Below are 26384 nucleotides of genomic sequence, written 5' to 3'. Positions count from 1 at the left end.
TACTGCTGGTTCTCAAATAGTTGGATCCATGTCACCCATGTGGGAGACCTGTGTTGAGTTTCTGGCTCTTGGTTTTGTCATCAGCCCAGTCCCAGTCATTGCAGACATTTGGGAGAGTAAACCAGTGACTGGGAGCTCTCTGTCTCTCTTTGTGTGTATGTGTGTGTATATGTCTTTCCTCTCTGTTTCACTCTCTGCCTCTCAAGAAAATAAACATAAAAATTTTTAATGTTAAATGTAATCTTGGCAGAGGAGACCTCATGTTTGGGATCATTTATTGACCTTTCTTTAGACTGAGACCATTCAGAGTAAAGGACAAATGGACTGCTGGGTTTCACATGGAAGAAACGCTTCTCATTCCGACACCACCAGCTCTTCTGCCACTCAGGTGAATGAGCATGGTCCTGTGGTCCCACTCTCACATACTTGTTTTGCTTATGCATCATGAGTCATGTGACATCTAGGAGCCCCTGAACACCTAGATATGGAAGGCATCCTAGGGCACATAGATTCTCAGCTTGGGGATGAGGCCAGCATCTGTTTGCAGGACAGCATACTTCACTTGTGGCTCACCACCTGCCACTCAGACTGGGAACCTTTCTCTACATAGAGGCAAAATACACAATGGCTGACTTCTTGCTTCCCTTATCATATCTATCTTACTCAAACTTTGTTTTTCTGTGGCCTCTAATTCTAGCACTCTACAATGTGATGCACTGGACTGGATAACAGGTTTGGAACGAAACAGATTAAGTCCAAATCTGACTCTGCCACTGAACCAGCCTGTAACCTTGGGCACCGTAGAACATTGCGTGTCTCTCCTCCTTATGCTCTAAGTCGCAGACAGAGGCTTAGTCTTCTACACCACAAGCCCCAGCAAAAAAGACCTGAAGTTTGAATATGCATAAAGACAGTCCAAAATTATTTTTAGGATACTCATAGAGAAGTTATCTATTGGAAGGGATACAGGAACTATCCCATTGTGAGACAAAGATAGGAAGAATATTTTCTGTTTTTTTTTAATATCTAGTTTTTGTATCACATTAATATATTATCCACCAAAGTATAACAGACATAAATAAGAAATGAATCTGTGGAAAACTTTTACTAATGCAAATCCAATCCCCTAGGTAAAATATTATGAGAGGTTTATTGTGTTTAATATATATGTTTTGACAACATTTTATCAAAATGGCTTTAAATATAAAACATAATGAGCTATATAGTATTTGCATTACAGTGTACAACAATAAACCAAAAGCCATGTTACTTCAGTTCTCCTGAATGTAAGTCAACGTGTAATACAAATCTCTCAAGCAAGATGTTGGCATACGGAGAGCACTTTACAGTTTACAAAGTCCTTTACACTCTGTCTAGTTACAATTTTCCACCCTCCCAAGCAGTCAGGACAGGCACAATTCATTCACTTCCCAGCTGAGGAAATAAGTTCAGACTTGTCCAAGGTCACAGAGCAAGCAAGTGGTGGAATTGGAATGTGAGTCTAGTTCTCCAGGCTCCGAATGATGCCATGTTTCCTCTAGTTTCAAGGCAGAATTCATACAGGAACTGTTTAAATTTGGCTCGAGATACTGAAAAAAAAAAAAAAAACTAAATCTTAAATAAGTATTGACAGCCGCATCACAGTTCAAAATACTGTATTTCACACTTCACTGGTTGCAGTTCTTTCTTCGTAGATATCAGTGTGTTGCTTAGGAACATCTGACTCCTCAGACTTCCAGGTGCCCCTACTTTGCATGGGGGTAAATGCAGACAGTTGGAAGTAGCTGGCCTAGATGAAAACCAACCCTTCTCTTGTTCTGAAGAGCCCGATGAACTGACTATAAGATTGCAAGACATGCTACATCGCACCCTGAAAATCATTATACCTACATATTTAACCTAACTTAGGGGAAAATCGTAAATTGGATTTTTACATATGTAATGTATGAAAAAAATAGTTTCTATCCACTCCCACAAACAGTAACTAGCAGAAAGGTAACATTTACATCTTTAACTCTTCTATTTTGTCATCATTTTCTGATTGAATGTCCTATCTAGGGAAATCTAACTGTAGGAATTTAGCACATGCATGTACATACAAATATGCACACACAGGCAGAAAGACATTCTATAGAACAGTTATTGTTTAAGGACTCGGGAGTAAGAAGTCGTGTCCTAACCTGGTACTTAATGCCTGTGAGACTTCAGACAAGACTCACTGTCTACCTCTGAATGATGTGATAATAAATGTATATAAGTAAAAGTATAGTTTTTTTGAACAGAGTATTCCTTTGCTTGTACACTCATTTTGCTTTGCTCATGCATCCATTCCATTGATGCTCATCAGCACATATTTCATGCAGGCCTTGAACCAAGTACATAGGTCCTGCAGGACCTATGACTGAAAACTATAGTTGGAGAGTTCTACCTGTGGGGAGCAACCCGGACTGGACTAAGTTACTGGAATTAAGACTTATTCTATGCATCTGCTCTCCCAGAATATGGCGCTGGGAGAGGAGAAAACAGCTTCTATGCAGCTGCCTCTTGCCAACTTGAGTGATGACCTCCAGGAGCTGATCCTGCTCCTGATTGGAGGAGAGCAGCGTACTCGGCGTGTGGGCAGCTGAGTTGGGATTGGCGGAGAAGGACTATAAAGGAGGAGAGAGACAACATGCACCAGGAACATCTAAGGGGAACATCTAAGAGGAACAACTGTGCAGCCCCCGAGAGAGCCGGCCGGCGGTGTGCCGCTCCCCCGCAGAAGTGGGGAATGTGGCAGGGGGAACCGCCCTTCCACAGAGGTGGAAGGGACGGTAGCCAACCCGGGAAGAACCAGCAGCAAACCCGGGGAGGGCCGAGAAGATGAAAGAACAGCGCAGGGTCCTGTGTCGTTCCTCCACGAAGACGGGGAGCGACACTACCCACGAGTGTGCATGGTTAAAGCAGTGCTTAGAGGGCATGCCACCAATCCACCATTGTGGCTACTCACACCCAGGTGGATGACAAATGCTGAGCAGTACAAACCACCAGAGGATCATGGGGAAATTACCAGAACCATCTGAGAACTGGAGAAGCTATGTAGGCATTATTAGACCCGTACATAGCCCTTTTAACTCACCAGTGTGGCCTGTGAAAAACCCAGATGGAACATGGAGGATGACATGAGAGCTTAATAAAGTCATTCTTCCACTGCATGCAGCAGTTCCATCAGTGAGTGACATCATGGACCTCCTCAGCCATGAACTGGGAACTTATCGTTTTGTTTGAAATCTTGCTAATGCTTTTATTTCTATTGACAGATCTCTTGTAAGTCAAGATCAGCTTGCCTTCACCTGTAATAGATGATAGGTGACCTTCATTGTTCTTCCACAAGGTTATCTACATAGCCCCACCTTGTGTCATGGTTTGGTAGCAACAGACATGTTTTGGTGGCCTGTGCTGCCAGCCACGCAGATGTTTCATTGCATAGATGACGTGATGTTAACCTGTGACTCTTGCTGATTTGCAAGCAGCTGTTCCTACTTTTATGAGCCATCTAAAGTCATGAGATGGGTGATCAATGAATCAAAATGCAGGGACTGGGACTCTTCTGCAAATTCTTGGGGGTTATTTGCTTGGGTAAGACTGAGGTCATTCCTCAGGTAGTGGTAGATAAGATTCAGTCTTATTTCCATTTCCCACCCCAACAACTGTGAAATGGTTACAGGAGTTTGTAGGATTGCTGAGACATTGGAGAATGTTTATTCTTCATCTGGCACAAATTCTGAGGCCCTTGTACCATTTGGTAAAGAAGGCTTCAGCTGAAACAAGGTTTTAGTAAACAAAGCAATGTGGTGTTGCTGGCTCCCATAGCCCTTAAGCCAGGGAGAATTCCACTTGACTGTGACCACGGAAAATACAGAAAACCAGTAATACTTGGTTTGCTTTTCTGTCTTCATGGGGGGAAATACTTGAACATGACCTTGGAGATTTACCCACTTGGCTCAAAGGTACATGAGCCACACAAAGAAGGGGCCACTACCTTGCTCAAGGGTACCTTCATTTTAGCTCTATGGCCAATGTTAACCTCTCCAGTAACCCTACATATAGTACAGTACCTAAAAAGGCTATGCCATTGAGTCTGCTATAAGAGGCCAAGGCAACCCCTTTTGCCAGCTATGGTGCTATTTCAAGTAAATCACTTGCTTGAATTCAACCTGATGGTCAGGATTTGCCATTGTTTGTGCCGTTAACTTCTTTGTCTTGTTGCCTTTAGCTTGGTGGCTGTGAATAGCCTGGTGGACTGGGCACATACCTGTGCCCCAGTGACCAACCAATTGGTTTGTGGCAGATGCACTGAGTTGTTACCTGTCAGCTCTTCAACTGGGCTGCCTTGAAAGGTAACTGCAGCCACTGACCAAAACTGTGCTTAGTTGGAAAGCTGGAGTTAATTCTGACCTGTTACGAAATCACACCTGGACTCATGAAAATTTTAGCCCAGGAGGGGTATAATAAAATCTGGTCAGGGTTGGAGTATTCTGTGTACGATAATATGGACTGGCTTTCTGCAGAGACAATAGAGCTATCCTAATGTGTGCCAAAATGCATTAAAACAACCCAGAAATTGGTCCCAAATGGGATGGACTTCTGCATCTCTGTTTATGACTGTATAGCACATGACCAAAGACACCAAGTGGGTGAAGATAAATCCCAACACCATGGTGGGTGACTATCCTGTGCCTTTGGGTGCTTTGTGGGCTTGTGGATCCTATATATGGCCTTATTTACCTTATATATGTGGGGATGGCCTTATCTACCCACATGATAGACCTCCACACTTCCCCAATTGCCTTCCAAGACTCGGCACAGAGTGAAACACACAGCAGTGGTATTATCCATTTACTCTGCTCTCCCCACATTCAGGTACCATTATCACTCAAGCTGAGATTACTGTACTGGCCCTGTATACAACCAAGGCTTTTAATGCAAGTAGCAAAGCATTGGGCCTCTTGAATGAGGAACCATACCAAAGTGGAAAGGTTGTTTTGCAAAATCACATGGCATTAGACATCCCTACAGTAGCCCAAGGTGGTGTGTGCATCATGCTAAAGACTAAATGTGTTTGTATACCTGATGCCAATCATAATGTAACCCAAGCACTTGCTGCTGTGACACAAAAAAATATTGCACATTAAACATTGACTGGGGACTCACTCCAAGACTGGTGGGTATCCTTAACAAATGGAGGGCTGACAACCCTAACTGTTATATTAAGTATTGCATGCTCTCTTGCAGTTTCTTTTTGTATCTTCTATTACTGCTATTACCTTTAAAAGCAATGTTCCACACTCCATGTGCACTCCTCACACAAGGAACTTCCTGGAAGATAATGTACACATAGATTGCAAGGCAAGAAAATTTGAAAGAGTAGGGTATTGGGAAAGTGAAGTTTACCATGTTCCCATGCTTCTTTGCTCCCATATCTCTACGCCTCTAAGGCAATTGGTGTCATGGTAACCAGCAGATCCAGAACTGCCATAGTTCAGTTTTGCAACTGCTTGGCTCCATTCCATTATTGTCTATAAGCTCATATAAGAAGAGGAGAAGTGTGGTTGGTTGTGGATCCTCTTTTTTAGTTTGGCAGATGCCTCTAACAAAGTAGCGTTCCTGTATCTACTCACTTCCCACTGTGAGAATAAAGAGGTAAGAACCTGTATAAGACTCTGAAGCTGTTCTTCAGCCTGTCAAAATCTAGACATAGCTTCCCAGGGGTCAAACTCTGAATTAGATCCCCTGGATGCTTCCCAAGGTGCTGTGAGCCCCTCCCCACCCCTGCCCCAATCCAAGGGGAGCACCTGAGTGGAGCTCTGCTCCTCAAACTCCACTTATCAGATTCTTTTCCTGTGCATCATTCTGCTGATGTCAGGTTTTCTGAGATGTGGGTAATATATATGTATTAATTCATCCAAAAACTTTATTTAGTACCTACATACTGCCACTGAAAACTCCTTAAGAAGTAGAAGAACAATATTTATGATTAAGAGAATATCAGAATGTATTGCAGTACACAAAATGCTTGTGGAGAGGATCTATGTGAAATGAGAGCAATACAATGGGAGCACTGAAAACTCTGCTGAGCAGTGGGAAAAGGAATGAGTAGTCAAAGAAGTCTTTAAAGGGGAAGATGCCCTGGAGTTGGGCCCTGAAAAATGAGGGCACTCAAGTTTGACAAGATGAGGAAGGACTTATGTGAATAAAAGCACAAAGGCATAGAAGTGCAGACAAGCAGAGTGCAGAGCTGCACATACTTGCATATGATCAGAAAAACGTAATGTTAAATGCAAACCTTTCTATGGCCTTAACAGCTTCAAAGTTGGATAGCAATACAACAGATACTAATATCCCCACATCCTAGACCTCTTAAGAAGGATACAAAATTTTGTTCATCATAGGTTTTTCTGCATTAGTTTCGATTTTTTCATCTTGATTATTGAGTATTTTTGATGTCCTCTTAAATTTTGTGCTAAAGCCAAGTGTCTCTCTCTGCTCACCTAATCCCAAAGCCTGTCAGACAGTCAGATCTGAGTATTCACTAGATTCAGAGGGTTGAACACTGTTACACACATTAGGAGGAAAGGACTCTCTTCAATGCTCCTCTTCCCCTTGGCTGGACACATCAGTTAGGGGAGAAGGTGAGCAAGGAAAGGGAACCATGTGCTTATGTCCTCCCTTGCAGGCTACCAAACCTCTGAGTAGGCTTCAACCAAGGAAAGGTAAAGCTTTAATTTGAATTGTGTTGAGTATCCCTGATCTAAAATCTGAAGTCTTAAATGCTCTACAATCCAAAACTTTTTGAGCATGAATATGACACCACAAGTGGAAATTTTCACAGCAGGAAACCTTGTTTCATGCACAAAATTATTAAAAATATTGCATAAAATTATGTTCAGGCTGTGAGTATATGAACAATAAATGAATTTCATGCTTAAACTTGAGTCCTATCTCCTATATCTCTCATTATATACATTCAAAGACTCCAAAATCCAAAATCCCAAACACTTATGGTCTCAAGCATTTCAAATATGAAGGAATTTTCAACCTATATTTCTGGTCACTTTGCCATTTTACTTACTAAAAGCTCTTTTTGTGTCTGAACAGATATGAACTTCTCAGATACTTATTTAAGAATGGACTTGCTGCCCAGTTGTGGAAAGTGGGCTGTGCTGATAGCTGTTCAATTCACCAGGATCCACCTCAGCTCTCCAGTGAGATCACAGTCCTCTTTTGGTGGCCCCTGTCAATGACTAAGGCCACCACACAGGAGCATCACCATTTTCAACTGACCCAGAATTCTTCTAATGGGAGCCTGCTCTGGAGATGCCCATATGGGTCCCTCATTCCCTATCCCTCTTCATGTGAACCCTGATCCAAACACACTGGCATCATTGCCATTTCTCTAACACCCCAAGAATGGCCTCATCTCAGGACAAGTGAATTTGCTGTTCTCCAGCTAGGATTGTTCTCACTCAGGTACCTGTGTGTCTTGCTTCCTCATACGTTTCTTTTCAGAGGCCCTCTCTGAGTACCCTTTTTAAAAAATCACAGTGTACCTCCTCCCTGATTCCATCTGCTGTTTCATTTCATTCTGCAACCACATCTCTAATTTATGCTTGTTGTTTGACTTTTTCCATCCGAATACAAGCTTAATGGAAGCAAGAATTTTACCTATTATATTCCTGTTTTTCCACTCCCAAAATAATACTGGAACAAAGTATGCATCCACTATTTATTGGATGCATGCAAAGTGTCAGAAGTCCAGATGTTCAAAAACATTAAAATTCATTGTAACTTAACTGCCCAATCAGATGGGTGCTATTGTGTAGATACACTGTCCCAAACCATATTCATATACTCTTTTTTGTGGAATCGCTTGACATAAATACTTTAATAAACATAGTCTGTGAGTGCACCAAATGAAAGCACATACAAAACATGCAATGCGACAACTCACAGTCTCAAATTTCCATTTGCTAAGGAAAATTGTTTGTCCTGTACTATGATCTCAACTCCCAGAGTGTTTTCATTTCTTCATGGACACCAAATGTTCAATTTGGCTCATGTAATCCTTTTGTTTATTTTATTCCCAAATTAAACAGTTGAGATGTTGCATGTTTTTCATTTCTTTCATTCTCACTTTTATTTTTAGTTAATTGTTTTTCAATAACATCACCCTCAATGCTATCACATGCAATATTGTTATAACGCGTCTATTAACTTAATTTTTAAAATCACATCAGCTTATTTATTCAGCTCTTTGAGAACACCACAGCAGAGAATGTTCTTGTTCGATAGATTGAGTTAATCTATCTCATTCTGATTTTAAGCACTGAACAAGGTCATCCAATATACTCTATAACACATAATAACTTAAAATATGTGATACTATAATTATTTTTAAATGTAAATAAACAAAACAGTTTCAGGAATGCCACATACCTGCCTCCTAGCTTTCTTAATTAACTCCTGACTAATCCTGTTGCATCTGATTCTCATTTATTTTCTCTCACCTGTATTATTTGGAAGGAAATTTGCGGCATGCCATTATTTCATCAGTAAATACTTCCATCTATATACTTAAAAGATAGGACCTTTTCTAAAAGTAATTACAAGCTATTAAACAAATTCACTTCCTGAAAGCTAAAGGGAAGTTACTGATGGCTCAATTTCTCTGTGTGTGTGTGTGTGCGTGTGTGTGTGTGTGTGTGTGTGTGTGTGTTACCTGAGCTAAGATTTTTTGGAGAAAAAAAGTGTAATGTTGGACAAACCATATTATGTCTGACTTGAGTTGTCTAGGGAGGATTAATGAGAAGAACATCCTACAAAAACAGAAACATACAAAAAGAACATTACAGGAACTGGATTTTTGCATTTTTCCTTTAGCTAATTTTCTAGTTTTTACCTAGAATGCCAAAATCTCACACTTCAAGTACACATTTTTATTATGCATGGGCCAAGAAAACTCACACAAGGAGAATAGATCACAATTGGTCTTCTCTGTTTCCAGAGTCCTCAGACAATGCCTGGCATAGAGTGGAAGCTCCATAAATACTTACTGAATTAATGAAATACTCTAGAAATGTTAGAGAAGGATTTCTTGTATTTCCCAACTATATAATAAAAAGTCCAGGGGCCAGCACTGTGGCACAGTAGGTTAACCCTCCGCCTGCGGCGCTGGCATTCCATATGGGCGCCAGTTCTAGTCCCAGCTGCTGCTCTTCTGATCCAGCTCTCTACTATGGCCTAGGAAAGCAGTGGAGGATGGCCCAAGTGCTTGGGCCCTTGCACCTGCATGGGAGACCAGGAGGAAGCGCCTGGCTCCTGGCTTCAGATCAGCGCAGCAATGGCTGTTGCAGCCATTTGGGGAGTGAACCAACTGAAGGAAGACCTTTCTTTCTGTCTCTCCTTCTCACTGTCTGTAACTCTACCTCTCAAATAAATAAAAAAATAAAGTCTTTTTTTAAAAAAGTCCAATTTGAAGGGAATAATATGGCCTAATCTACCTTAGTGTCTACTTAATCAAACCTCATGCTAGCTGCTGTCCCTCCTTTCCTCCTTTCTCTCGATTTTTTAAGAAACAATCCCACATGCTCTTTCCTCACATTTACATTTTTCCTAATCTTTTTTTAAAGATTTATTTATTTGTTTGAAAGTCAGATTACACAGAGAGAGAAGGAGAAGCAGAGAGAGAGATCTTCCATCCATTGGTTCACTCCCCAGTTGGTCGCAACGGCCAGAGCTGTGCCAATCCAAAGCCAGGAGCCAGGAGCTTCTTCCCGGTCTCCCAGGTGGGTGCAGGGGCCCAAGGACTTGGGCCATCTTCCACTGCTTTCCCAGGTCATAGCAGAGATCTGTATCCGAAGTGGAGCAGTAGGGGCTCGAACCAGCACCCATATGGGATGCCGGCACTTCAGGCGGTGGCTTAACCCACTATGCCACAACACCAGCCCCTTTCCTAATCTTTTGAGAACTTTACTATGTTGTCTGACCTGATCTAATCACTCATTTTCTTCTGAAGAGCAGAAATGGTTGAAAATATTAAGAAATTGACATACTTTGCTCATTATGTTCCTTCACATTGAAAATGAAGGCAGACGAGATCTAGCGTGTTCAAGGTAGTATGGCCATAGACAATGGTTGAATAAAATATATTTTTTCTCCCAAAATTCTTAGATTTTTTAACTATTCTCCCCAAAACTGTCATGAGAGCTTGTCCCAGGAACACGGTGATGATCCTTGCTCCTGCTGCATAGCCTCCTAGGAAAAAAAGGATTGATTCATGTGAATCAAAATGTCAGCTGCAGAGTTCTTCCCAACTGTTGGGGAAATAATATTGACTAATTTATCTTGCTGAGACACTGAAGCAAATCAAGAAAGGGCCAGGCCATCGCTTCTTGGCCTTTTGGCTAAGATCAAGTGTAAGCTGAGTAAATATTCAAGTCTGGCTGTGAGGTCCTGATCTGGTTTGTGTTGTGCGGTAGTTCTGAGTGCAGGAACAGGTACAATGTGTTTCTCTTGTTCTGTAGATGCATAATGATGTTCAGCTCAACTTTGATAAAAGGAGCCCATTGCATAATAGTCCAGTTTTCTATTCCATGAAAGCAGAAGCATTTTGAAACTTCTCTAAGAAAATTAATTTTACAGAAGGTTGATGTGTTAGTGGTACAATAGGTTTCTAGAAATCCATGGGCATAAAAAGCAATAGAATGGTGGCATAGTAGGTTAAGCCTCTGCCTGTGGCTCTGGCATCCCATATAGGAGCCAGTTCAAATCCTGGTTGCTCACCTTCCAATCTAGCTCTCTGCTCATGGCTTAGGAAAGCAGTGGAAGATGGCCCAAGTGCTTGGGCCCTTACACCCATGTTGGAGACCCAGAAGAAGCTCCTGGCTCCTATCCCTCAAATAAATAAATAAATAAATAATCTTCTAAAAAAAACAATAGAATGTGTTTCTAGTTTTACAGGAGACACTGGGTCATTGAAGTGGCTTTCTGTGTAAGTAGGTTAGTGAATGATGCCAAATAGATAGTTTTTAAGAAATAATTAGCAGCTTTTTAATGAATGTTGTTGATAGATTTCTAGATTCTGAAAGGCCTTGGAGTGCATCTGACCAGCTATTTATATCATCCATGTCAAAATTCAGATCTAGGTATTGTTGACTGGACTGGTAACTTGGCTAAGGTGATTAGCTAGAAGTTAAGCCATGGTTGAAAACAGGCTTTATGACTTTTCTTTGAAAACCTAAATGTCCTGATTTTAAGTTTTGTCCTATAACATGAATATCCCTTCTTTGAATTTTAAACACTTATTCTAGGGGTGGACATTTGGCCAGCTATTAGGATGCTGGCATCTCATATGAGAGTATACCCACATTCAGTTCCCACATCTGGCTCCTGAGGCCAGCTTCCTGCTAACGCAGACTGTGGGAGGCAGCTGAGATGGCTCAAGTGGTTGAGTTCTTGCTACTCATATGGGAGACCTGAATTCAGTTCCTGGCTCCTGGCATTGGCTTTGGCTCAGTCTTGGGCACTGTGGGTTTTTGAACAGTGAACCATTAGATAGGAGCTCTCTCTGTCTCTCAAATTAACTAATTAATTTAGAAATGTTTAACTACTTTATTAAGTGTATATTATTTAATACAAGAGAAAATATGGCAAAATGTTAATATTTCCTGCAATAGTAATTAATTTGTATTTAAAACCAGTAAAGCACAATTCTCAACCTTCACACTTTTTTTTTTGGGACAGGCAGAGTGGGTAGTGAGAGAGAGAGACAGAGAGAAAGGTCTTCCTTTTGCCATTGGTTCACCCTCCAATGGCCGCCACAGCTGACGCGCTGCGGCCAGCGCACCGCGCTGATCCCAAGGCAGGAGCCAGGTGCTTCTCCTGGTCTCCCATGGGGTGCAGGGCCCAAGGACTTGGGCCATCCTCCACTGCCTTCCCGGGCCACAGCAGAGAGCTGGCCTGGAAGAGGGACAACCCGGACAGAATCCGGCGCCCCGACCGACACTAGAACCCGGTATGCTGGCGCCGCTAGGTGAAGGATTAGCCTATTGAGCTGTGGCACCGGCCAACCTTCATACTTTTAAGACTTGTATCCTTCACTTGAAAAATTGTCTTAGAGGATGCAGCATTGTGGCGTAACAGATTAAGCTGCTGCCTGCAGTGCCAGCATCCCATATGGGCCCCTATTCAAGTCCCAGCTGCTCCACTTTTAATCCAGCTCACTGCTAATATGCCTGGGAAAGCAGCAGAAGATGGTCCAATTACTTAGGCCCCTGAACCTACATAGGAGACCTGGATGGAACTCCTGGCCCCTGGGTTCAGCCTGCCCAGCCCTGGCTGTTGCGGCCATTTTAGGGAATGAACCAGCAGATGGAAAATGTTTCTCTGTGTGTGTGTGTGTGTGTGTCTGTGTGTGAAACTCTGTGTTTCAAATAATAAAATAAATATTAAAAGAAAGAAAAATTATCTTACAATAGCAGTGATGTCTCTCTTTTAAAAAAAAGACATTTATTTGAAAGGTAGAGTTACAGAGAGAGAGAGAGGGAGAACACACACACACACACACACACACAGAGAGATCTTCCACCCACAGGTTCACTCTCTAAATGTCTACAGCAGCTGGAGCTGGACCAGGCCAAAGCCAGTAGCCAGGAGCCTTTTCTGGGTCTCACACATGGGTGCAGGGATCCAAGCACTTGGGCCATCTTCTGCTGCTTTCACATTAGCACATTAGCAGGGAGCTTGATCAGAAGTGGAAAAGCCGGGATTCAAAACAGTGCCGGCACTGCAGGTGGCTTAACCTGCTATGCCACAGTGCTGGCCACCAGTGATAAGTCTTTATGACGTGTCACCCAGTCTCATCTCAACTACATTTTCCAGAGCTCCCCTTCTAGGGCATGTCTGAATAGATGGACTATATGGATCCTCTTTCTTGAGAGTTGGAGGATGGAAGGAGGCGTGGCTACCATACCTTACTCCACTTATTCAGTTAAATGTTCTTCTAGGTGCTGCTGTGAGAGGATTATGCAGAGATAATTAAAGTCTCAAGTCAGCCAACTGTGAGTTAACCAAAAAGGAGCATCATCCTACCTGGCCTGAGTCAGTTACACGGAAGCCAATTAAAGAACCAGTGAGCTATTTCTAAAGCTCAGAGACTCCCAGTTTCAGCTCAGGACAATGAGATCTCAGCTGGTTCCTGAGCGTCCTCTTCCCACGGCTGTCCACAGCATCCCTTTGCCTAGCTGCTCAGATCAGATGACTCTGTTCTGGACAGTAAGTTCCACTTACCCCTCACATCTCTCGACATTATTCTGACACTTCCAAACCAAACCCTCGGTTACCTTCCAAGCATTGCTCTGGCCGCTCCTCCCCAACTGTCTGTCCTTTTTCCTCTTCAAACCTGTCTGATGAATTATCAATATTATAAAGCTTTCCTGGAGTACGACCATCTCCTCAGTCTCCTGAGCCCTTGTGTAAATATGAACCATATTCAGCCATTGGAAACTGGCCCTGCTCAATCTCAGAAATTTGTATATAACCATACAAGTTTAGTGAGGAAATGAGCCAGAATTTTCACAGAATCAAGCATGAAGCCAGAATGACATTCCAAAATGAATCCTTTTTTTAAAGGAGCCCGTATAAGAATAAAGCATACCACTAGGCAGAGGTCAAATGTTCATTTATAGCAAACAACAGTAAAGTTTTTTTAATTTTTATTTAGTTCATTTATTTGAAAGGCAGACAGACAAAGAGACATGGGGGAGAGATATACACATACCCACACATACACCGAGAGAGAGAGAGAGAGAGAGAGAGGGAAAGATTGAGTGAGAGGGAGAGAGGAGAGAGGCAGATGGAGGCAGAAAGACTGCACGAAATAGGCAACAGCTGGGGCTGGGCCAATCTAAAGCCGGGAGCCCAGAACTCAATCTGGGCCTCCTACATGGGTGGCACAGACCAAAGTACTTGAACCATCATTTCTGCCTCCCAGGGAGCACATTAGCAGGAAGCTGGAATCAGGAAAAGAGCTAGAACTCAAACCCAGGCATTCGAACATGGCTACAGCGTTCAAGAGGTGTTTTGACCACAAAGTCAAATGCCCACCCCAACAACATTTCCATGTACTTTACGTTTCCCTATATAAGAAATCTGTATACTTTAGTCAATGTTCAACTACCTTCTTCTTTAGTCTGAGGTAAGGCCAGATATTGGAGTTTACTTTCTATTTTTTTAAAATTTATTTATTTATTTGAGAGGTAGAATTACAGACAGTGAGAGGGAGAGACAGAGAGAAAGGTCTTCCTTCCATTGGTTCACTCCCCAGTTGGTCGCAACGGCTGGAGCTGCGCCAATCCAAAGCCAGGAGCCAGGTGGTTCCTCCTGTTCTCCCACGTGGGTGCAGGAGCCCAAGATTTTAAGCCATCTTCTACTGCTTTCCCAGGCTATAGCAGAGAGCTGGATTGGAAGTGGAGCAGCTGGGACTAGACTCGGCGCCCATACGGGATGCTGGCGCCAAAGGCGGAGGATTAGCCTACTGTCCCATGGAGCCGGTCCCTTGGAAGTTTACTTTCATTTGGGAAGTCACAGTGTCCTCTTAAGGAAGAAAAGAGAGAAATGATGGGTACAGGTTAACCTGCATGCCAGGCCAGGTAACTAAGAGGAAATTTTACCAAATTACTTTTCCCAACTCCTGGGTCTTCAAGTTTAAAATTCTGTAGATCACTTATCTCTCCCAAAATCAGAGCATCATGAATACTGCAAAGGTTAGGGTTAACATTGGAAGACTGTTTGCCCCAAGAAAGATTTTCATTTTCTTACATGTTAGGTCTTTGTTATCCAAAGTTGGCTAGAAGTTACTTCTCTGCACAGCTGTTCTTTATTTTTTTATTACCACCATAGATTCAATCAAAAGAGAACAAGGAAGTTTATTATTTCAAATAGTTTCTTTAAATCTGAAAACCAGGAAATAAGCCTGTAGTCATAAAAATATATAAACTCAATCATAGCACCCCAGTCAGGAAAACCATCGGGCCTCCTAAGCCAAACAAGCTTGGCCCCAGTCACTGCTTAGATATACCCCCCACAGAAGGACTCCATAGTGTCCACAGATAATTTAAAGCCAAATGGAGCTGAGTCTTGTATTTAGTTCTTTAGAGCGCCAGAGCGATGAGGAATTATTAGTGATCTATGGAGAATTTAAATTGTGAAAGGAAGCTCCTTCGCAGATATGAATCCCCACGAGATGACTGCAGAAGATCTTAGACTTCAGAAAAAATTTTCTACTTGAAATGAAAGAGCAGAAAAACATTTGCCTTCTAATAAACTTGATTTTAATATTAGAACCTTATGTTTAGATTTTTCTACCACAATATGTGGTTCTCATGGTAACAGATTTTTATTTCCTTGATGTCTTTGCTTACTGTTTCCCAGGTCATTGTGTGAGGAAGGAGACTATGTAGAGGTAAATGAAATTAAGAGAGAAATCTGGGGGTTTCAGTCCCCATCCCTCATTCCTGGGCCTCTTAGCCTTCCTGTCCACTATCCAAGGCCCCACATTGTGCGACCATTCCCTTGAGGCCGCCAGACCCTGCTGCTGATGCTGCTACACCAGTGTCAGTCCCTGATCCCTGTTCCTCTGCCTTGTGGTTATGGTAGCTTTGTTCACACTGTTGCCCTTGACCTGTACGTAGGATTTGTCTACCATTCTGACAGCACTCTCCAATAGACTTCTTTTTTTTTTCATATAAAGTCATAAATTTAGATATAGTTGACATGCTTCAACTTATTGCAGTTAACATTTTTATTAATTTTCAAGTGGGAATCCTTGCAAGTTGGCATTTGATTCCTGTTGATACAACCATGACACTGGTTTTCAGGTAGGACCAGATCTTAAAAGTTTATCTTACATCTTTGTTGAGTCAGATCTAGAGTCAGATCTTTCTTTCAAGAGCCCTGGTTGTTAGACCTTAATCTCTGTGTTAGGGATGCTTCCTGCTTTAAAGATTGTTTCATTGTTTCAGGGACTCTCCAGAAACAAAACTTGAAGATTAGGGATGTGTGTATATATGAATGGATGGACAGGCGGATGGACGGAAAAGTATATGTACGTATGCATGTATGGACAAACAGATGTAGATAAGAGTGTTTATAAGGTTTTTAACACAAATTCTAATTCAGGACTACCTGCCTGTTTAGTTCATGTCATTTATCTTTTATCTACACCTTTTTTTCAACCCAAAATTCTGATTCCCAGCAGCATCTGTACAATTGTTCTCTTGCTTTACTTCACAAAACATATAAAATAGTCTCAGAATAACAACAGTAAGCCTTTCAACAACAATATAATTACTGGAAACATTTGAAGTATTTGTTTGCTTTTTGTGGGTTTTGTAGTTCCCTTTGTTCTGTGAGTATAGCCCATCTGGGATCTATGGCCAACTCCCATAGCTGAGGTATTGCTGCCCTGAGGGGGAAATGCTATTAACTCAATATACAGTTTAAATTTTTTCATTTAAATTCTAACTGATACATTAAATTATACATTTTATGGGGTACCATGAGATATTTTGATACATGTATTCATTGTATAATGTTCAAAATAGGGTAGACATACCTGTCTCTTCAAATATTTATCATTTTTCTTTATGGTAAAACCTTCAAATCCTTTCTTTGAGGTTTTCAAAAATAAATATATAATGCATTCTCATTATCTATAGTTACCCTACTGTGCAGCAGAACTTCTTTTCCCTAGCTACTATAACTTAGTGCCTATTAATCAACCTCTTATCGTCTTTGACTCCTTCCTACTCTCTACAGCCTCTGGTAACCATCCCACATCAACTTCTAGGAGATCAACTATTTCAGATTTCACATGTAAGTGAAATCATTTAGTACTTGTCTTTCTGTGCTTGGCTTATTTCATGTAACATAATACCTCCAGCTCCATTCAGGTTAACACAAAGTATAAAATTTCATCATTTTTTAGACTTGAATAATATTCTTTATTCACTCAACAGTTGATAGACACTAAGGTTGTTCCTATTATTATCGTGCATAGTGCTGGAATAAAGATGGTAGAGCAGATGTTTCCTTGGGAGACTGATTTCATTTCCTTTAGATACACACTTAGTAGCAGTATTCCTGGATGGTATGGTAGTTCTGTGTTGTTTGTTTGTTTGTTTGAGAAATTGCCATGCTGTTTTCCACAATGGCTGTACTAATTCACAACCAACAGTATGCAACGATTCCCTTTCCTCTACATCCTCGCCAGCACTTTTTATCCTTTGTATTTTTGATAATAGCCATCTAACTGGAGATGATATCTCATTGTGGGTTTGATTTGCATTTCCCTGGTGATTAGTGATATTGAGGATTATTAATGCACCTGTTGGCCATTTGTATGTCTTAATTTGAAGAATGTCTATTTAGAGCCACTGATCTTTCAAAATTTGATTTTTTTTTAATGACAGAGTTAGACAGTGAGAGAGAGAGAGAGACAGAGAGAAAGGCCTTCCTTCCGTTGGCTCACCCCTCAAATGGCTGCTACAGCCGGCGTGCTGCGGCTGGTACATTGCAGCCGGCACGCTGAGCCGAACCGAAGCCAGGAGCCAGGTGGTTCTTCCTGGCCTCCCATGCGGGTGCAGGGGCCCAAGCACCTGGGCCATCCTCCACTGCCCTCCCAGGCCACAGCAGAGAGCTGTACTGGAAGAGGAGCAACCGGGACTAGAACCCGGCGCCTATATGGGATGCCGGCACCGCAGGCGGAGGATTAGCCAAGTGAGCCACGGCGCCAGCCCCTATTTGTTTGTTTTGAAATCAGTTCTTTAAATTCCTAATATATCCTGCTTATTAACCACTCGTCAAAGGTATAGCTTACAAATATTTTCTCACATCCTGCAAATTGTCTCTTCACCCTGTTAATTGCTTCCTTTGCTACATTAAAGGATTTCATGTACTTTTAACAGTATTTACTTATTCGAGAAGCAGAGACAGAGAGATAGAAATCTTTCATCCACTGATTTACTCCCCGAATGCCTGCAAGAACCAGGGTGGGCCACACTAAAGTTAGGAGCTTGGAACTCTCCCACATGGGTGGCAGGGATTCAAATAGTAGAGACATCACCTGCTGCCTCCTGAGGTGCGCATAAACAGAAAACTGGAATTGACAGGGAGGCTGGGACTTGAATCCAGGTACTCTGTTATGGGATGCCAGCTCCTCAAGCAGCATTTTAATCACTATATCAAACACCCACCCCAGGAAGCTTTTCAGCTCTATATAAATTCTGTCTTGGGGCCAGTGCTGTGGCATAGCGGGTAAAGCCACCGCTTGCAGTGCCGACATCCCATATGGGTGCCAGTTCAAGTCCTGGTTGCTCCACTTCTGATCCAGCTATCTGCTACGGCCCAGGAAAGCAGTGAAAGATGGCCCAAGTCCTTGGGCCCCTGCATCCGCCTGGGAGACCTGGAAGAAGCTCCTGGCTTTGGATTGGCACAGCTCCAGCCATTGCAGCCAGTTGGGAAGTGAACCAGCAATTGGAAGACCTCTTTCTCTCTCTCTCTCTCTCTCTGCCTCTCCTTCTCTTGCTGTGTAACTCTGACTTTCAAATAAATAAATATTTTTTTAAAAATTCACTCTGTCTCTTTTCGCTTTTGTATTCTGTGCTTTTGTAGTTTGATAAAAAAAATGTCCATTCCGATGTCCTGAAGTATATCCTCTGTTTCCTTGTAATTTCAGGTCTCACATATGCATCTCCAATACCTTTTGAGATGACTTTTTACCTGATGAGAGACATGGGTCTGATGTCATTTTTCTGTGTGTAGATATCCAGTTTTCCCAGCACTATTTGTTGGAAAGACTACCCTTTCTCCAATACTTTTTCTTAGCACCTTTGTCAAGGATCAAGGTGTTGCTAGAGATAAAGCCTGGATGTCCAGGCTCTCTACATGATCCCATCACTATATATATATATACATACACACATATATTTATATATGTATATATTTATATATATATGAAAATACTATGCTATTTACATTTTATAACTTTGTAGAAATTAAATTTTACTATTTATATATTAAAGAAAGAAAGGGGGAGAAAGAGAGCTCCTATCCAGGTCCACTCCCCAACTCCCTCAATGGTTTGGTTGCTGATGCTGGGAGCTAGGAAGGCAATCTAGGTCTTCCACATAGGTGGAAGGAGCCCAGCAACTTGATCTATGTCTGCTGTCTCTCAGGGCCCACACTAGGAGGGAGCTGGAATAGGACCTGAGCTGGAAATACAATTCAGGCTCTCTGGTACGGGATATAGGTGTCCTAACTGGTGTCTTAGCCAGTAGGCCAAATGCCCACCCCTCTAGAACGTTTCAAAGTCAGGAAATGTGATGCCTCCCGTTTTGTTCTTTTTGCTCAAGATTGCTTTGGCTATTCAGGGTTTCTTGGGGTTACAGACGCACTTTAGGATTGTTTTTTCTAGCTCTGCAAAAAATGTCATTGACATTGCATTACTTTGGATAGTATGCACATTTCAAGAACACTGCTTTTCCAAACTGAATATGGGAGGTCTTCCCATTTCTTTGCGTCCTCTTTAATTTCTTTCATCAAGGTCTTCCAGTTTTCACTATAGCAATATTACACCTCTGGGAAAATTTATTTCCAGGTATTTTCTTTGTTTTTTCTGTAGCTATTGGAAGTGGGATTATGTTCTTTCAGGGAGTTTGATACTGATGTGTAGCAATGCTGGTGATTTTTGTATATTGACTCTATATCTTGTAGTACTGTTGAATTAATTCATTAATTGTAATAGTTTTTGGTGCAGCCTTTTGAGTTTTTCTCTATATAAAATCATGTCTTGTGAACAGTAACAATTTGGCTTCTTTCATTATCTTATTTTAAAGGCAGAGACAAACAGAGCTCCCCTTGTGGTTCACTCACCAAATGCCCACAACAGCTGCAGCTGGCCAGGTCAAAGCCAGAAGCCAGGAACTCAATTTAAGTTTCCCATGTGGGTCACAGAGACCCAAGTGCTTCAGCTACCACCTTCTGCCTCCTAGGGCACACTTTAGCAGAAAGCTGGAACCAGATTCAGAGCCAGGACTTGAACTCAGGCACTCTGATACGGGGTACAGGTATCCTAACCAGAGTCTTAGCTGCTAAATCAAATGCTCACCCCCAATTTTGAATTTTTGATAGGTGATTTCACATCTTCTTATATTGCCTATTTACACATTAATGCAGTTATTATTTTGCTTTGCTTCAGTCTTTACATTAAACAAATGAATGGTCTATGCACCCTGTTTATAAGAATAGAGCACTCTAAGTTTGTCTGTATAGTTACCCTGTGTTGTTAAAGTGAGATTGTAAATCTGACATTTTCTTTTTACTCATTAATAAACATCTTGCAGTTTAAAGACGTTCCTTTAGCATTTCTTATAGGTCAGCTCTAATGATGGTCAATAATCTCATCTTTATTTGAGTGGAAATGTCTTTGTCTCTCCATTTCTAAATGATAGCTTTGCTGGTTACAGTATTTTTGAATTGGTGGATTTCTCCTTCAGGACTGAGTCTCATCCCACTTTCTCCCAGTCTGTAAGGTTTCTGCTGAGTCTCTACAGTTAGGTGAGTTGTTTGTACTCTCTTGCAGCTTTGAAATTCTTGTCTTAGTTTTTTGTTGTGTTGTTGTTGTTTATTTTGTTCTGTTTTTTGAGGCAGAGATAAAGAGACAGATAGAACTTCCATCTGCTGGTTCACTCCCCAGACACCCACAATGGCCAAGGCTGGGCCACGCTGAAACTTGGAGCAAGGAACAGGTTGAAGCTAGGATCTGGAACACAAATCTCCCACAGTAGTTGGGTGGCAGGTACCCAACTACTTGTGCCATTCCCTACTCCCTCCCAGGATCTGCGTTAACTGGAAGCTGGAATTAAGAGCCAGAGTCAGGATTCAAACTCAGGTTCTCCAGTCTAGGACATGGGCATCTTAAGTACTGTCTCAGCTACTAGGCTAAATGCCTACCCCTCCTGTCTTTATCTTTAACCTTTGAGAGTTTGAAGGTAATTTGTCTCAGGTAGACTTGGTTAAGTGGAATGTTGAATCTGACTAGTGACCTTTGACCTTGCTGTAGCTGGGTAGTTATGTCTTTCCGTAGATTTGGGAAGTGTTCTATTACCATCTCTTTGACTATGCTTTTTAACTTTCTAACCTTCTCAAGTCTCTCATGAACGCCAATAACTCGGCTATTTCTTCTTTTGATACAGTTCCAAACACCCCTGCAAGCTTTCTTCATTCATTTTTATTTTTCCTCCTCTATTTTCAAATAGCCCATCTTTGTGCTCCCTGATTTTTATTTTGTGGTTGTTCTACTCTGCTATTGGTGCCTTCTATCACATTTTAATTTCATTTAGTATACTTTTAGTTTAAGAGTTTCTGTTTGATTTTTAAAAATTATTTCCATTTCACTGTTAAGTTTATCTGTTAAATTATTGAATCATTTCTCTGCTTTCTTGAGGCTGAGTTTTCTCGAAACAGCTGTGAGTGCTTCAAATTCTGCACCTGAGGGTTTACAGCTATCAGTTGCTATCTGGTCAGTTTCTAACACTTTATTTTGTTTGTTATGTGAGTCAGGATTCTCTAAAAGTTCTTGTTTGTATATGAAGTCATCTACACATTGAAATATTGTTTTTTTTCCCCAGTATTCAGCATCTCATTTGGTTTGTTCCTGTTCTTCCAGATTCTCAGTTTGCTTTTCTTTGAGCCTGCGAACATTTCCACTATTTCAGCATATCATGGTGCCCTGTACTGAGGTTTGCCACAAATTTACTATTGATAGATTATTACTGTTTCAATACTAAAAGGTATCTGATCCTGTTTCTCCCAAATCTATAGTTGGTGTGTTGTTCATAACTGAACTGGTGAACTGTCTCAAAAGGGTAGTCTAATCCTGCCAATCTCTACCAAGGCCTGGGATGGACCCAGACACCTAGACATACTTACTGGCTTGTTGTCAGGCATCATGGGCTTCTGCCTGGCTGTAGGCCTCATCAGGGAGGGATCAGACCCAGGTTGCTATGAACTGATTTGTGCCCCCCTTCCCTTTCTTCCCCCAAGCAACAAGTACTTTCTCCATCTTGTACTGCCTGGTGTTGGGGAGAGAATGGGATGGGAAGTCCCACAGCCAGCAGCTGATGTTAGGTCACACCTTGAACCCACAGGCTGCTGAGACAGAGCACCATAAGGGTAGGACCAAGGCACACATTGCTATGGACTGCATGTTGCTGAAGGGGACTTAATGGCCCAAAACTGCTACAATAAGCTGCAAATGATGCTGGATGGGATATAAGTCTAAGCAGCTGGGACCACAGTTCTCCACTTGGCAGTAGGGTAGAAGCTCTGTCCAATGTCACCAGCCTGGGTACAGAGACTATCAGGATCTGCCAAGTGTTAGGCTTTATGAGCCTGACAGTGAATGCCAAGACATAGTTCTGTCATCACTTTTGTGTCCTACTCTTGCAGTGGCTTGTTCCTCAGTGTCTGCCCAAGGTTGGGCAAGAAGTGGTGGAAGTGGTCTCTTGGCCACAGCTGCATCACATCTGAGTGTCACAGTCACAGAGCCCTCTCCAGTCTCATGGCTGAGTGCCAAGCCCACCTGAGGCCTGTGGTGTTGTAGGACAAAATGTAAGTCCTTCCTACCACTCGAAGTTCTCTGCCCAGTGCCGGGGCATGTCTAAAGGCCCTGCCTCTGAATCCTAGCCTAGGTACAGGGGTCTTCAGGTTTTACCTAGTGCTGAATCTCATTACACAAGACCTGACACTGAACTCCAAGGCAAGGTCCTATACCCACTTTCCTGACCGATTCCCCAGCATCTGGAATTTTCTACACCTTTTGCTTGAGGCTGGGGTGGGGGGCAATGATGGAGGCAGTCCTCTTGTTGTATGCCTAGGGTGGCTCCAAAGCCTCAGTCTGCAGGTACTGGTCTGGTAACTTCACCCACCTCTAAGTTGTTCAATTTGCTTTGAGTTTTAGTGGTCACATCTTAAAACTTAATTCATTAATAGTATATCCAAGAGATCTTCCCATAGTAATTTATGGGGACATTATTCTTAATTTCTTCTTATAGCTGCATAAGGTATTCCATTGTGTGGACGTACTATGTTGGGTAGTCCTCTACTGACGGGCATTTGAGTTGTTTCTGATAAACAATCAGTGCTCCAACAATTGACTTCGTACATGTATCTGCCCATATTTGCTGGTGTGTCTTTAGGATAGATTAGAAACTTGAATGCCAAGACAAAAATAGCCAATGGACTACTCTTTTACCTGCAGGTGTACTACCAGCACTCCTATGTTCTAAGAGTAGAAAAATGTTACCTTAGGGCCAGTACTGTGCATAGAAGGTTAAGACTCTGCCTGCAGTGCCAGCACCCCATATGGACCCCAGTTTCACGCCTGGCTGCTCCAATTCCTATCCAGCTCCCTGCTAATGTGCTTGGGAAAGCAGCAGAAGATGGTCCAAGCTGTTGGGCCCCTGCAGCCATGTGGGAGACCTGGAAGAAGCTCCTGGCTCCTGGCTTCCGTCTGGCTCAGCCCTGACTGTTGATGCCATTTGGGGAATGAACTAGCAGAAAAAAGATCTCACAGCTGCACCCCCCTTCTCTCTATATCTCTGTCTTTCAAATAAATAAATTAATTAAAAAAAAAAGAAAGATTCTACCTTTATCCTAAGCTCAGGAAATTAAGAGATGAGCCTTTTGTTTTTGCTCTGTCAATAGTTCTCTCTCCCAAAGACTCACTGAGCACTCACATTAGTCACATTTCTGAAAGCACTTCCCAGTTATGGCCTGATGAAGCTAAATTCCGGGGCTGGCACTGTGGCGCAGTGGGTTAATGCCCTGGTCTGAAGCGCAGGCATCCCACATGGGTGCCGGTTCGAGGCCCAGCTTCTCCACTTCTGATCCAGCTCTCTGGTATGGCCTGGGAAAGCAGTGGAAGATGGCCCAAGTCCATGGGCCCCTGCACCCATGTGGGAGACCTGGAAGAAGCTCCTGGCACCTGGCTTTGGATCAGCACAGCTCCTGCCGTTGTGGCCAGTTGGGGAGTGAACCATCAGTTGGAAGACTTCTCTCTCTCTCTGCCTCTCCTCTTTCTGTGTAACTCTGACTTTCAAATAAATAAATAAATCTTTTTTAAAAAAAGAAATTAAATTCCTATTCCTAGCTCTCAGGACAGGCCTAGGACACTACCATGTGCTCATGCAGAATCGCATCTTATACATATGTGGTAGAAAGCATGCACAGTCAGAACTGATCTTGAATTCCCTTCAGAAGCCACGACAGTGGGAACCACCACGCATTCTCTGACTCAGTTGTAAATATTTTCTCCCTCCCACATTTAGAACATAGCACTGTGTGTTGAGCACCATCCTTGGGATGGTCACTATAGATAATTTGCCACTAAGCACATTATAGGGCACAACTGTTGGGCCTTCTTTCCAATGGTGAATTTGTGCAACTTGAGTGTGTGTGTTATGAACTATCATTGAAAACATATCTAGACATTTAAAGGAAAGAAAGGTCACATGTGGCACGTTAAAACCGTGCTGGGGGCAGGTATTTGGCCTGGTGGTTAAGACACTGATGTTCCCCATTAGAGTGCCTGGGTGTATGTCAGTTCTGCACCCAATTCCAGCTTCCTGCTAGTGCAGATCCCAGGAAGCAGTGATGGCTCAAGTGAGTGGATTCCTGCCAGCCACATGGGAGACCCGGCTTGAGTTCCAAGCTTCCACCTTCAGCCTTGGACCATCTCGGACCATTGCAGGCATCTGAGGCCTGTACCAGCAGATGGGAGTTACTTGTCTATCTCATTCTTTCTCTGCCTCTCAAATTGATAAAAATTTTAAAAATATTTTAACTGCATTCTCATATGCAATTGTCTGCATATGTATGTATGATCTATATTTCCATTTTATAAGGGATAGACCTTAAATTGTCTTAAATTTCGATTGTAACTTCTATGACTCTGAGAAAGCACTGCCTTGACCAAGAGTCACGCAACAAGGCCTTCTACAGGGTCCAATCAATTCCACATGAATCATTTCAGGATACTCCATTTAAAAAACACAATTCTAGCAACTAAGACCCCAGCTGTGTTCAGTGACCCCCCCCCCCAGTGATATATAGGGCTAATTCTTGCCAGGTGATTGTTTTCAGAAAAGAAATTCAAGTTGAAGTATCAAGTAGGGGAAAAAAGCATAAAGGAAAATGTCAAGACAGGCCATCCTATGTCCAGGGCCTCTGTGTAGAATGGGCAGGGACCCTGCAGAGAAATCATTGTGTTGCATCTCATTCAGGCCTGGAAACAGTCTGTAAGTTCTCTGAGATACAAAATCGCCTATGTTGAACTTGGCAGCCTGCCCATTCCGTTTGCCCACCCCCAGCCCCAGGCCCATTGTTGTATAAAGGTGTTCCCACCATCCCATTCAGGGTCTGGTAGGGAACACAAAAGCTGAAATGGGGTGTGTGACTTCTCAGGGCCCCTGAGCAGAGAGCTACTGCATCTACTTTTATTTAAAAGTTTTCAGGAAAGGCTTTTATTTATTTATTTTTTTAAATCAGTGCTTTTGACCTTTCCCCCACCACTTTTGGTTAATTAATTCTGCCTACATTGGGGCTCTGGAAAACAGGAAAAGATTGACTTAAGTCAAAAGAGAGGTATCACTTTTTCTGGAACAGTGGAAAGTATGATCGAAAGGCAAAGCAGTCCTTATTTCTTGAAAGACTGTGAACAATATATATTTCTGGCACCTTGATCCATAGCTATTTTTCTTTTTTTTCAATTACTTTAACTTAGTTGGTATTGAACACCAAGTGATAAGATCATGTGAATTTTTAATACCCAAAGTCTAAAATCATAAAAAAAAGCCCATGAGAAAGTTCCAATTATCCATTATTCATATAAAGTCATATTATTCAGGCCTCCTGTGAAGGTTCATAAAGCAGAAGTATATTGAAGAAGTTACTCCAAAAACTCAGAGTCTAATGCTCAGGCAGTGGCATTTTCCCAGGAGGAGAAACCGGCTAGAAACACTTAAGAAAGAGCGAGATATTCAGTGCAGATCACAGACATTCTCTCAGGAAGCTGCTCCATCTGGGCAGCTCCCCAAGGAGGTAATTCTTCGTGTTGATCTTGTGATTACAGGGCTATTAATTTTCTAATTATGCTGATAGAGATTCAGTGAGAGCTACACTTGCGGAGTGCTGGCAAGCAGGGAGGACTTCTCCCCCAGTGTGCTCAGCCAGGATGTCCCAGGGAGCTGCCCTGGGCTCGGCCTCCCTCTCTTCTCCAAAACAAATGA

General features: G+C 42.3%; 1 long non-coding RNA gene across 2 annotated transcripts in view; it reads left to right on the top strand.

The window, feature by feature from the left end:
• Nucleotides 1–26384, top strand: part of LOC108177460 (uncharacterized) — a 48413-nt gene that overhangs the window by 17365 nt on the left and 4664 nt on the right. The window contains exon 3 of one of the 2 annotated variants that reach the window (XR_016233410.1): nucleotides 7138–8156. The exons of the other annotated variant lie outside the window; for it this stretch is intronic. This is a non-coding gene — a long non-coding RNA (uncharacterized LOC108177460). Of the gene's footprint in view, nucleotides 1–7137; nucleotides 8157–26384 lie in introns of those variants that run through there. 2 annotated transcript variants of the gene reach the window in all.

Source organism: Oryctolagus cuniculus, chromosome 5, assembly GCF_051225735.1.
Source record: "Oryctolagus cuniculus isolate XC-2025 breed Fujian yellow rabbit chromosome 5, ASM5122573v1, whole genome shotgun sequence".
NCBI lineage: Eukaryota > Metazoa > Chordata > Mammalia > Lagomorpha > Leporidae > Oryctolagus > Oryctolagus cuniculus.
Note: the sequence above shows the minus strand (reverse complement) of the source record. Positions and strands in the feature narration are given on the sequence as shown.